The following is a 12,453-nucleotide window of genomic DNA, read 5'->3' as shown; positions in this document are numbered from 1 at the left end:
GGTTTTTCAAATTTACACCTTAGTTGTCCTTAGAGGTCAGGAAATTACTTTTCTCCATGAAAAAAAAATTCACTAATCAAAACTTGTTATGTTTGACTAACAAAGAACAAACTTGTAAAAATATTAAACTTTATTTTCAATTCTATTTCACTAAAAATAATTTATGTAAAAGCAAAATTTGCAAATTCTTTGGCCAGTTTTAACTGATTTAGTTCATTTGTTTTGCAACATACGGAGTTCTGCTTTTAAGAAAAGCAGATAAAAGAGGGCTAGGAAGCAGTCAGAAGTATAGGTTTAGGGTTTCTTTTCATTTATTTATCTTCACATACCTTAAACAGTTTAAATTTTAGGGAGATTCTTTCAAAAATGTTCTATTTTCTCATACGAACAAATGAATTTCCCCCTCACCCCCTTGGATGAAGGACAGTTTTGCATAATTCCTAAAATGGCACCTTTTTCCAGTTCTAGGTAGGGCGACTGTCAACACATGGGCAAAGTCACAGATGTAGAAGGACATTCCAGAAGTAGCTGTAAAGAAAGTAGGTCACATGCTGTATACTTAGACCAGGTAGAGCTTTCATTTGTGCAGGCAGTGCCACAAGAGTTGTGTGATTACGCTGATGTTTAATAAAGAATATGGCATCTTTGTACAGTACATATTCTTTGGGAGGAAGGGGAAGAGGTCTTGTAATAAGAGAAGTGTGCAGAGTGAGTCAGTCAAGTGCCATCGGAAGAAGATGTCCACACTGTGAATAAACCAGTAACTGACATCTTGTGGCTACCCCCATTGTAATTCAATTAAATTACACTGAATTCCAACAGGGGAAAGCAGTAGGGGCGCGGATCCTCCTTGTCATTCTACCATAGACCATCCTACTTACAGACACTAGAAACTAATTAAAAACTTACTTATCCAAAATAGCACACTTAATGACCACACTGTCTGGCAAGGACTGTAATTATCTTCTTCTCATCATGGACTTGTTCAGGCATTAGTACAATCTCAGGGCGAAACAGTTGAACTATCCCAAGAAAGTTAAGCTAATATCCTCCAAAACATAACCAGATACTTTCATGTGTTTTTTTTTCCCATCATTATCCACCTGTTCCCGCAAAAGTTATTACAAAGACTACTGTGCTTAGTAGTTAGATAAAGACATTCAGTCTTGTCTGAGCCACACACCACAGAACTGGCTGGCAAATGAGCCAGCAGGAATTTTTGTAAAAGACTGGCTGAAAGTTACACATTCCATCCCCCAAACCCTCTACAAATTGAATTGTATTGAATTGAACCTTCCACAAATTTTGTACAAGGCAATGATTTTGCCATTTCATAGATGTAATGCGATGAGTATGTAGAGATTGACAACAGCACTGAAGACAGCTTAGATACAAAAGTCAGTTATTTGCATTGTAACTGTATTGTATTACTCTGAGAGATACATACTATTTCCCTTTTTTGAGGCTGATAGGAATTACCCAGAGCAGATCACGCAGATCATCTATACACATGCATAGATGGCCAAGTAAAGAATAAAATCTTTTTCTCATCTATCCAGGTTAGCAAAACATTCTTCCTGGCTCTTGATTCTAGCCAGGATATTGGTATTGAATTCTGGCTTCACAAAAACTGCTATGAGATGTTTTAATGGCTACATGCAGTCCAAACCCTCATTTTTGTATTGTTAAGAGGTTTCCTGTAGCACAGTCTCCTGAAGGAGCCAATAAGGGTCTGCTGCTGACATCAGTGTTGAATGGTATCTATCCATTCAATTTCTATTTCACTCAGTTTCTTCAGTAGTGTCCAAGAGCTGATATCACTCCTGCATCACTCCCTTAAGGAAAAACAGCATGGACATTCTAGCAGGCTGGATGGTGAATTTATTCCGTACTCACAAAGGAATTTTGTTTCTTCTATTCTCATGTTTCATCTGGTTTTTGAAGCAGGGCAAGTTTCCACAGTATCTTCCTGTGGCTTCCCATAATTTGACAAGAAAATGCCAGAAGCTCCGAAGGGTATTTGTATTAACCTTGCCCATCATCTCTCAGTTCTTTATGTCTGTTTTAAAGTCAAAGATAATGACTAATTCATTCCATAGAGAGACCTGCATTAAATGCTTTCTCTAGCATGGGTCACAGCCTACACATGTCAAATGGCTTATCTGTAATGTCACTGGAGTCGGACCACATCTCTACCTGCTTCCTTTCTCCTTCCTCTTGGCAGCCTTTGTCCTATGAGCACAAAGGACTGTAGGTACATCCAAAACTCAAACCAAATCCTAAAATTATTAACCTTAGCAATTATAGCTTATGGCATTTCTGAAGGTGCAAGATACTTAAAATGCTGTCAGTGCTAATTTTGTGTTGGTCTTCTCCATTGTATAAATTGGTAACTTGTATGCACTTGCACATTTTCTTTCATCAGTAATATCAACACAAAGGATCTGAAGTTAACAGTGTTCTATCTTCTTTTGAAACAGACTTGCAAATTCTACATCTGAAGAGTAATGGAAAAGGAAAACATTCATAAGCGTTTGCCACACAAATTCAAAAAGACTTCATAAATACTCTTATATGACATGCCCATTTTCCTACTGATTGGACTTAGTTTCATTGTTAAGTATCCACCTTTTTGACCTGCATATAAATGAACTGTAAAAAAAAAAACAAAACAAAAAAAAAACAAAAAAAAGTTCTATGGCTTCTTTTAGGAATAAATGCAGCCTTAAGGCAGCTATGTAATATAAATAAAAAAAGGGGAGCGTATTGTTATTTTATGTTGATATATTCATGTTTTTACTGGTTTGAAATTAACATTGCAAATATTGGGACTATTTCTACAACAAAGTAGACCATTAATTTATTTTCGTCATGCCTCAATGATTTGATTATGTATGTGTTGTCGTTCAAATTAAAGCTCTAATTTTTAAAAGAGTATAATTTAAAAACAGTGATTCTGCCAGGAAACTTCCAAATTCCTCTCAAAGGATTGCAGGTGATAAACTTAATGATTTAAAAATATGGTATTTATTTCTCAAGTAAAGTATCAGTTTGTGCAGATTTTTAGACTTACTGAACACAGTTTCCAAAACATAATTGGTATCTGCATGATTGAGGCAGGTTTTCATCCATATGTATTATATGAGTTTGGTTGATTATGTGGAGATGTCTGTATATATATCTATACATATCAATGTGTATATATCAGCCTTTAGATGGAAGTTAATCCTCCGTTTTCTTCCAGTGGATTAGGCCTATACTTATTACTGCATCAACACGGACATTTGGAATGTCTTGTTCCTGTCGATTTGTACGGCAGCCCGAAGACTATAAAAGGCTTTTTGAGAAGCCTAAAATAATTGCTTTATTTCTTAGAAATTAAATGACTGTCCTTTGAGAGTCATAATCCATATTTAGCACTAGATGGGTGACCACAGCATTTCATTATTTAATATCTGTAGTTGCTCTGCTTTGCTAAACTGAACATTTTTGGTGGCTGTAATTAGTATGTATAAGATGTGATACTCTTGCTAATCAAGAAACTCATCACTTTTCATGGGAGTCCTGTGCACAGAGTAACACAACTACATGCTAGTAGTTGACTTGGAAATTTTGGAGCAGCCCCATGATTTACACAGTATTTTAACTCCTATATGTGGCTGAGAGGATAATGATGTCTATTTGCCTTTTCAGCAGTTATAATTTAGGCCTGTTTCCTTACTCTAAAAGCAAGGTTTATGTTGACTTTATAATAATAAAAGATTGTTGCTGATATTCAAGTTAGAAAACACCAATATGTATGCAATTCTGTATTGAGTTCTGAAGAAATTAGAGTAAGAAATACATTTAGCTCTTCCTCCTATTCTCTTCAGATGATTTTCTCATCTAACTCTCTTCAGTTTGACCCATTATAGCCAATGTATGTCATTACCCTTCTTTCACTATTGCTGCTTCAGTAGGGTGAAGGAGAAAAACTATTAGTAGAGTAATTACCCATGGATTTACAGTCTCAAAAACCTGCACATTTCCACTTACATTCGGAAACCTAGATGAAGGTGGTGGAATTGTCTGGTCCTTTTGGCTTATCTTGTTCCTATGGCCTTCATTGTTGGGATCATCAGAAAGGTGTTCCAGTGTTAAGTGTGCAAGGCATTAAATATTTTTCTACAAGGATATGCTTACCTTGGCATGACAAGAGTTCCACTTCTGAATTTTTTTTAAGCATGTAATTAAAGGAAATCTAGCACAGGCAAATTTTCAGTGTTTTTTTTGTTGTGGGTTTTTTTTTTTTTTGTTTGTTTTTTTTTTGTGATTGGTTGGTTGGTTGATTTTGGGTTGATTTGGGGGGGCTTTTTTACCTTTTTTTTTTTTCCCCTAGGAAGACTGGTTTGAAAGAATGTCATATATTATAGTCATGAGAATTTCACCAGCTCCTTGGAATCAGTACTGGCTTCTGCTGAAAGCTTGTGGACTGTGGCAGAAACTTTGACCATGACAGGAATGATGTGAAAGACTGCTACTACAGCATCACTACAAAGCATGTGTCAGAGTTAAAAATTCTGAAAGTCAGTGCAAGAGAGAGTTGGTAGTATGAATCTCATAGGGATTGCCTAGTAGTATAGTGCAGAGGATCTGTGATAGCTTGTAAACCTCTTTTCCTCAGCATCCTAAAACAAATTCAGGTGGTTCCTTTGTGTGCTTTGCTTTCAAAACATGGAAATTTGTGTTCTGTGTGTAATGCCAGAGGGACTGCAGGTCTGTGTACAGACCTGCAATTCATATGAGATGGGAAACTGACTATTTATAATATTGTTGGAAACACTGGGAAGCATTTAGAAGCAGCTATGCTGGATGAATGGGGTTTCTGGCTTTATCTTAAGTTATTAAGAATATGGTCCATAGGAGGCTTAGATTTTTCCTGGAATAAGTGATATATCACATTTACACATCTAAAGTTTCTCAGAAAAGACTGATTAAATGTGGATACCTTGTCTACCTTTAGTGCCTAGTTTTGTTAACATTTCAAAATGAATGCGAAGGCGATGCATCGGGTGAAATTCTGGACTCATTAAACCTGATAGAACAGACAACCGGGGTTAAAAATTCAGTGTTTTATCAGAACTTACAGTCTTTGCTTCTTTATTACTTTTGCAACAATATTTGTGTATTTCTGGAAACTTGGCAGTAACTAGGACTCTCACAGAACCTCGGGTTACAGTTTCATTCTTTCAGTCTTCTAGAGTGTAAGCTCCAAAGCCCTGCACAGTGTGATAGCTTTCATCAGAATAATCCCAGGGAATGGGGCCATTGGATAAGCCACAGTTCAGAAAGTGAAGTGTACGTGTAATGGCCCCTATGTCAACAATTTTTTCTATGACAGTGTAATAATGTGAATGAAGAACTAATAACTGATTCCAGTTGGGTATTGGTCCATTTGCTGTTGAGATATTAAATATGGCTTCAGCATAAATATTTAAAGATCACATTGTTAAAAAAAATACAGTTGGGAGGAAGCTGTAAAGGGACCTACAGAACCAGCAGAGCTTCTATGATAATATGAAAAATAATGATGTTTCCTTAGGAATAAGCCCCTACTTCTAAATATTTAGGGGCGGCATGGTACACACACTGTGTGTGGTTATTACCACTGGAAAGTTTAATTAACGTGTCTTTGCACTCTGCCTGCCTTTGTGGATTGCTAGGGGAGAACCGGGGAGCAGCAGAACGCCTGATGCTCTCCTCAGAGCTCTGTTTTCCTCCCTGCCTTGTAACGGTAAACGGCGAGTTTGAGAGCCACGGCGGATTCGTGCGCTCCATCCCCGAGCATCCCTCCTGCTTTCCCAGGAAGATCACCTGACCGCCTCCGAAGCTGCCCCTCTCGCCGGGAGGGCGCTGGGCAGGGCTGGGCGGCGGCGGAGGCAGCGCCGGGGAGCGGGAGCGCTGGCGGAGCCGCGGCTCCAGCCCCGCCGAGGAGGGAAAACAAAAGAGCTCGGCTGCAGTTTTGTGTTGCGGTGTCGGGCTCAAGCGGAAGATTCCAGACATCCGTGCCGAAAAATCAAAGCGCGGCTGAGGCTACGTCTGCCGGGAGGGGATTTTCTGCCCCCAGAATGGGCTGGATCCGTACAGGTGGTTTGCAGATCATGCGAAGACAGACGGGCTGAGAGCCATGGAAAGGTGGGAGAAGACTCTGCCTCTCTTTCTTGCCTTTTTATTTTTTTCTTCTTTCTCCCCCCTCTCCTCTCTCTGTTGATTTGCAAAGCTGGGACCTGAGATGGGGTCAGTTAAAGAGATTAGATGGGTTTTAATCCCACAAAACAAAATCAGCATTGGAGGCACTAGTGTGTTCAGCCAGATGTTGAATCCAAACTTGGGCTGAGGAGGACTTGGTTTTGCGCGATTCTGGTGTTGCTTTTGATGTTGTCTTTGTTTATAATAGTTCCTGTAGGAAATACCATGCCTTTTAAGACAAGCTGCATGCTTCTTTCACAAATTGTCAGATTACTGCTCCGGTGCTGATAGGGTTTTTGCCAGGGAAACTGCAAAAGAAGGCTTTGGTTATGATGATTATGGAAATAAAAAGAGCTGTTGACTTTGAATTTCTTGTGATGCGGGCATGGTTAGAAGTTGAGCTGTGACTGTTGTTGTACATTGTCTGAATGGTAACAATGGGCAGTTCGAGTAGAGCAAGTTTGAATGGTGTTTCTTCAGCAATTCCAAAGGCATTTCCCTCTTACGATCTTTGGCTTTTCGCTGAAGGCAAGGAATGGGATTTTTTATTTTATTTTGAGGATTTTTCTTAGGAAGAAGCCAACAGGATTTAAAAAAAAGATTGAAATACAGAAGCAGATCAGTGTTTTTATTTGAATGGTGGTTGTTAACACTAGCATGCCTAAACATCTAAAACAAATCCCAGCAATTTCTCATTTCTCTTCCTGGGCAGACGCATTTCTTTTGTTCCTGAAGATTTTTCCCTGCCTTTTCACAACAAAAGGCATTTGCTGCTTTTTTTTTCTTTTTCCTTTTTTTTTCTAAAGCAGCAAGAGAGTTATGTACAAATTAGCAATTTTGCACAGGTTAATGCTCTGCTTCATTCTGAAGTAAACTGCCTTAAGGTATTAGGAGGAGAGGGGGGAGGCAAACAGGGGAAGCTTGACCGATGTCCAAGAAATATTGTATTCAGATGGATTTAAATCACGTAGAGAATCATACATTTATCTGTAGCTGGATTTCAGCTCCATGTCATGCAAAATCTGCAGACCATGGCAGGGAGATTCTTAGCAACCAATAAATCAGATTTGTAATGGGCCTTTAAAATTTGTCTGTGAGGGGTGACTGCCTGGGTCCCCTTTGGCCAAATTAAGATGCAATCTGACAGTACAGTAGCATCTGTGTGCTGACATTTTCTCATGGACCTAGTGAAAAATGGCTCCATATCTCTTCTTCAGCCCCCCAAAGGCTGTTTCTGAGTAGCCATGCATTTTCCTCCTGTACTGTTGTTTGTTCTAATCACCATTCACTCTGATAATAACTGACTGGCTTGTTTTGCTTTGTTTTTGACTGTTTGACTAGCTAAGGGGCTGTAGTGGGAAGTGGTTGCTGTACCTGAAATCAGAACCTCAGACCACTACTACTGCTCACTAAAAAAAGAAAATGATGAAAAGAAATGTTTGTTGCAAGTGAGTTGTGTAAATGCTGCTAATAAAGCAGCTTCTCCCATACTGCTGGAATTAGGAAAGTGGGTTGAAAAACGTGTGTCTTAGATAATGTGCCACCCACAATACAGGTGAAAAAGAAATGCCAGCCAGTAGTGAATGCAGCTGATAGGTGAAACTGGAAATCCTAAAGAAAAGGCACAAGAATAAATTCCTCAAAAGCCAGAAGCATAGCTGTCGGTACAAGTGTTTGTTTATCCAAGGGAGAAGTTCACGTTCAGGTACTCCCCAAGTAGGGGAGGGGGAGGGGGGAAGACACTCCTTTAATTGTACTACAACTATTGTTGGCAAGAGCTTCATATGGAATGGGCATTCAGCCTCGCACCACAGCTCTACCTTAACATTCCTCAGCCCAAGGTGCAGCTCAGGGGTGCAAGCATCCTCCATCTGTGCATGTGTGGGGTGGGTGCAGGGGAGTGAGGAAGGGACTCATGTGTCCCCATAGTGACCTGTGCCCAGGGATTCATGGGGCAGCAGAGAAGTTTGCTCTGGTGGAAAACACTTCTTTACATGTTCCCTGAGATAAGGTGGCTCCATAGCACAAAAGTAGGGCAAGTGGGAGGCAGAAGGATGACTGTGTGAAGTTGTGAGTAGTACGGATCCTCCACATCAAGTGTGGCCGGTGATATTTTTGTGACTGCTTAATAGTGCTCATGGAGGGTTTTGAAAAATCATTGTGTTTACTGGACTCCTATACTTTCACTCCAATTTAAGGTAATAGTTTCTCTGTATTACAAATATGATTTTCAGCAGGAAAGGAATAACTTTAAAAGCTTCCCTTTAGAAAACAAACACTATAAATATGCCATTTACCCATTGCAAGAGGCATTACGTCTTGCTCAGTGATTAGAAAGCATGCTGTATAGCCACAAATGTTACTTGCCATACTTGTTACAATGTTTTTAGATTAATTTTCATAGACCTAAATGTTTGGAGTTATGGTATGAAATTCTGTTACTGATGGAGAGAAGTGAAAATGGAACTTTAACACCGCATGCAGATCCCATTACTGCTTTTGTACAGGTAGATAATTTGACTGTAGTAAACAATTTGCTTTATGGAAAGTGAGACAATTGCACTGTGGGGATGTGAAAAGCAGACCAAACATTTTGCAAACCATCAGACAAGCAGAAATGTCAATGAGTGGTACTCAAAATAGAGTTAAAATGCTTTGAGTGACAGAAAGATTCCAGATGTCTGATTCACATTGACCGTAGTCATAAAACAAGTGAATGCAACTGCAGTTTTAGAAGCTAAACCAAATTGGGCTGTTTTCCAGATGTGCATGTACATAATCAGAAAGAACTGGAGTCTAATACTGAATAGGAACAAATTAGATCTCAGAACTTAACTGGACACATTCAGACAAACTAGATTGGAGATTCACCACAGGCAGAAAAGTTTATAGAAGCAGTGAAATGAGCAGACTTAACCCAAATGAAGCATACCCATCCAACTACCAGCACTGTCTATCAATGGTGTGATTATTAAGTACAACATCATTTAAAGTGGGCTTTAATAGTGAAAATCTGATTTAAGAAATAAAGCAAGACTTTTGACATTTATTTTCATTTCAAAATTAAGACTGCCCAGGGACTTTGCTTGCAAATACAGGTTTTCTCAGGGCGCAGCACTGACACACTGGACCTCTGTAAAGGGGGAGGGGAAAACCAAGATAGGAATAAAATGGTGGTGCTCTGAAAATTTCTCACCATCACTTTCTACAAGCTGTGTAAATACATCCTACGGTTAAACATAAAGGTCAGGGTCATCTTCTTGCTGTGATGTAAATAACATAATAAGAATGAAATAGATTAATATATAATGTTTAAAAAGACTGAGACACAAAATACTGAAGTCTGAGAAAATTATATTTACATTGAAGCAGTCCAAGTAGCGATTGTCAGTGTTCCAGCTGACAGACTCAGCAAACAGCCCACCTATTTCCCATTTCAGCAGCGAATGCCTATACAGAAACCATCATGCTCTCACTGCAAAGTAAGCTTAAGAATATTAAGAAATATAAATATAAAAAAATAAAGTATTCCTGTTTGCCCTAATGCAACCAGTTTAAATCAAGTTTGTTGTAAATTATATTACTATAACAGAGCAGATTGGAGCCCATAGTGTCAAGAAAAGAGTATGGTCAGCAGAATTTACTTCCTATTTTAAAATACAAACATCCCAGCTATCCTTCTGTCCCAGCTATCCCACATGTATATAGCGCATTCCAGACGCATGCATCTTCATTTCTAGCACCAGGTAAAAATTACAGAGACACATCTATCTCTTGTCACTGTTATAACAGGTTTCTAACTACATTGTGCTTTAGGATAAAGAGGAAACTGATTCTTGTTGTGACCCTTGGTGTGTATGTACACAGCATACCCATGTATTAGTGACTTCCATTGTTTTGTAGAAAATTAAACATAGACAGTAGGGTTAGCTGAAAACTCTACTGCCTGGATTTGCTCTTTCTCTGAGCATGGATGGTTAGGTTGACTTTTCCAGTTGAAGGAAAAAACCTAGTCTCATCTGGAAAAGTGCAAGATATTTCTGACCTGACCTTACTGTCTTTTCCCTATCTCCGTTCTAATTTGTTTTTCTCCTCTCATACTTTTTTTCTGTAACCATCTGCAGATTGCTTTATTTATGTAAATCTTCTTAGAATTGACCTTGCCAACCACCTTTGACTTTCCTCTCCTGCCCCAGCTCCATGTTTTGGGACAGTGAGAAATACTTCCTGCCACCTGGCCTTTCTTTAGTCCAGGGGAAGTCAGAATTTGATTCTGCAGAAGTAGGTTGTACAGATGTGCATATCCAGATGCCTACAGAACAAGATACTCTTGATCTCATCAGTCTCTCTAGTACAAAAAGGAAATTATTTTTCATCTCAACATTAGTCATAACTACTTAAGCAATACTCTCATGGTTAAAACTGCTGAAGCAGTGGCTTTCTCAGGACACTTTGATCATCTGAATCTGTATCCTGAATACCTACTATATCATCATATCAATGGTCCTAAAGGGGAGGGAGGTTTAGGGCTCAGCTCTCTTGAAATTGGTGCCAAGTTTCACTCTTAGATAAGACAAGAGAACATTTAACGGAGAAAAGAAAAAATCTGATCTTTCAGAGGTGCTCAGGTTAAATACATTTTAGCACTTTCCTGGCAAAGAAAACAAGCAAATAGGATTGACAGTGGGTGATCACTGAACCGATAAAGCCCCTAACTGTTGTGCAGTATAAAGATGTGAACAAAAAAAAAAAAAGCCTGGGAAAAATTCTTTAATCTGAAGGTATTAGGAGCTAAGTCTTCGCAGCCATTACAATACCCATTGACAGAAATGCTCACAACCCAGAGGTGGTGGAATACAAATGGGCATGGATGTGGGAAGCATTGCATATCACAATAAAAGCTCTCTTTCTCAGTTATCCTTTCAATTCCAGTCAAATAAATAAATTACGGTGATGTACAGTGTGAAAAATTACTGCAGCTAGAGTGCTTTTCTGATGACAGAGATGACATAAGTTATAAAGGCCTGTTCTAGATAATAGTAAAGATTGCTGAAAGTTAATAAAGATTTAGGAACTCTTGGGGTCTGAGTTGATTCAAGCATACTAATTGGATGTGGATTGCTTCACTCCTGACTTGGTCATCCACTGAGAAACCTGCACTGATGGGAGCACAGAGCCATGACACTCCTCTGCTGCAAATGCTCTCCATCTGACTGCTCCAAAGGTCCTGGTTTAAATCTTCAGGAATTCTCATGAGGTTGGCCAAAGTTGATAGAGTAATTGAACCCATCTCTGTGAACTGTGACAGCAGAAACCATGATGAGTCCATACAGTGACAGTGATCCTAGTGAAACATTGGTGGGGGGGGACGACCTTCAGGGCAGAGTTCCCTTTTGTCCAAGGAATTTTCACCTTTGGAGTGAGCTTCTTAACAGAAATTCCAAAAGGTAACTTAGCATCACCCTGTAATTCTGTGCAGTCAGAATCCAGCAATTTGTACTTTAACAACGCTGTAATCTAACCTAAAGAGGAGTGAGGAACAGCGTCTTTCTTGCTAATTAAGATTCCCTATCAAATGGTTGGGATTAAGTGGATCTAAAAGCAAGGAGAGTCCTTAAAAAGGACACCAGCTTTCTGGAGTACTCTGCAAATCTAGAGCATCTGAGGCGGTTTGCAGAAGGCTGAATAAAAGAGCTTGGTCAGTTCATAATTGTTCACTGACATGGGCAATGGGAAGCGCATGTGCCCCTGTCTTCAGAGCTCTGCAGATCCTAAATGACAGAAGACAACACTTTTGTCTTGATGCTTCTTGTTCAGATGGTGCAATGGAAAGAGGTTTGGGGAAATAGAAGTGGAGAGATAGTGGAAGAGTTGGTATCTTTTCATTATTTGCTGTTATAGTCTTGCACCCCAGAAATCAAAAAATCTGTATGGGATGGGTGGTAGCCATCTCTCAGATCGCAGTAAGAGGATTGTGCTGCATAAAAGGGAAGCAATATCTCAAAACTTTCCTAGCTTTTCCATTGCTGGATTTTAAAACCTGAAATATCTGAGGGGATGGTATGTTCCCATCACCTCCCATTCTGGCATTGCAACTATCAAATACTGTTTTCAAACCAGTTGCAGTGATGTAACCATCCTAGAACACCTGCCTATACACCTATTAGAAAATCCTTCTGGAAAAGGAGTGTGCTGACAGGGAACTGTATTCTGTTGTTCAGTTTT

General features: G+C 39.3%; 1 protein-coding gene across 15 annotated transcripts in view; it reads left to right on the top strand.

The window, feature by feature from the left end:
* MAGI2 (membrane associated guanylate kinase, WW and PDZ domain containing 2) overlaps nucleotides 1-12,453 on the top strand; it is a 739,872-nt gene that overhangs the window by 339,884 nt on the left and 387,535 nt on the right. The window contains exon 1 of one of the 15 annotated variants that reach the window (XM_057422524.1): nucleotides 5,735-6,174. The exons of the other annotated variants lie outside the window; for them this stretch is intronic. The gene's annotated coding sequence lies outside the window, so the exon portion shown is untranslated. Of the gene's footprint in view, nucleotides 1-5,734; nucleotides 6,175-12,453 lie in introns of those variants that run through there. 15 annotated transcript variants of the gene reach the window in all.

Source organism: Pezoporus wallicus, unplaced genomic scaffold, assembly GCF_028554395.1.
Source record: "Pezoporus wallicus isolate ANWC-B61680 ecotype Strahan unplaced genomic scaffold, APGP_CSIRO_Pwel_v1 contig_3058, whole genome shotgun sequence".
NCBI classification, from domain to species: Eukaryota; Metazoa; Chordata; class Aves; order Psittaciformes; family Psittacidae; genus Pezoporus; species Pezoporus wallicus.
Note: the sequence above shows the minus strand (reverse complement) of the source record. Positions and strands in the feature narration are given on the sequence as shown.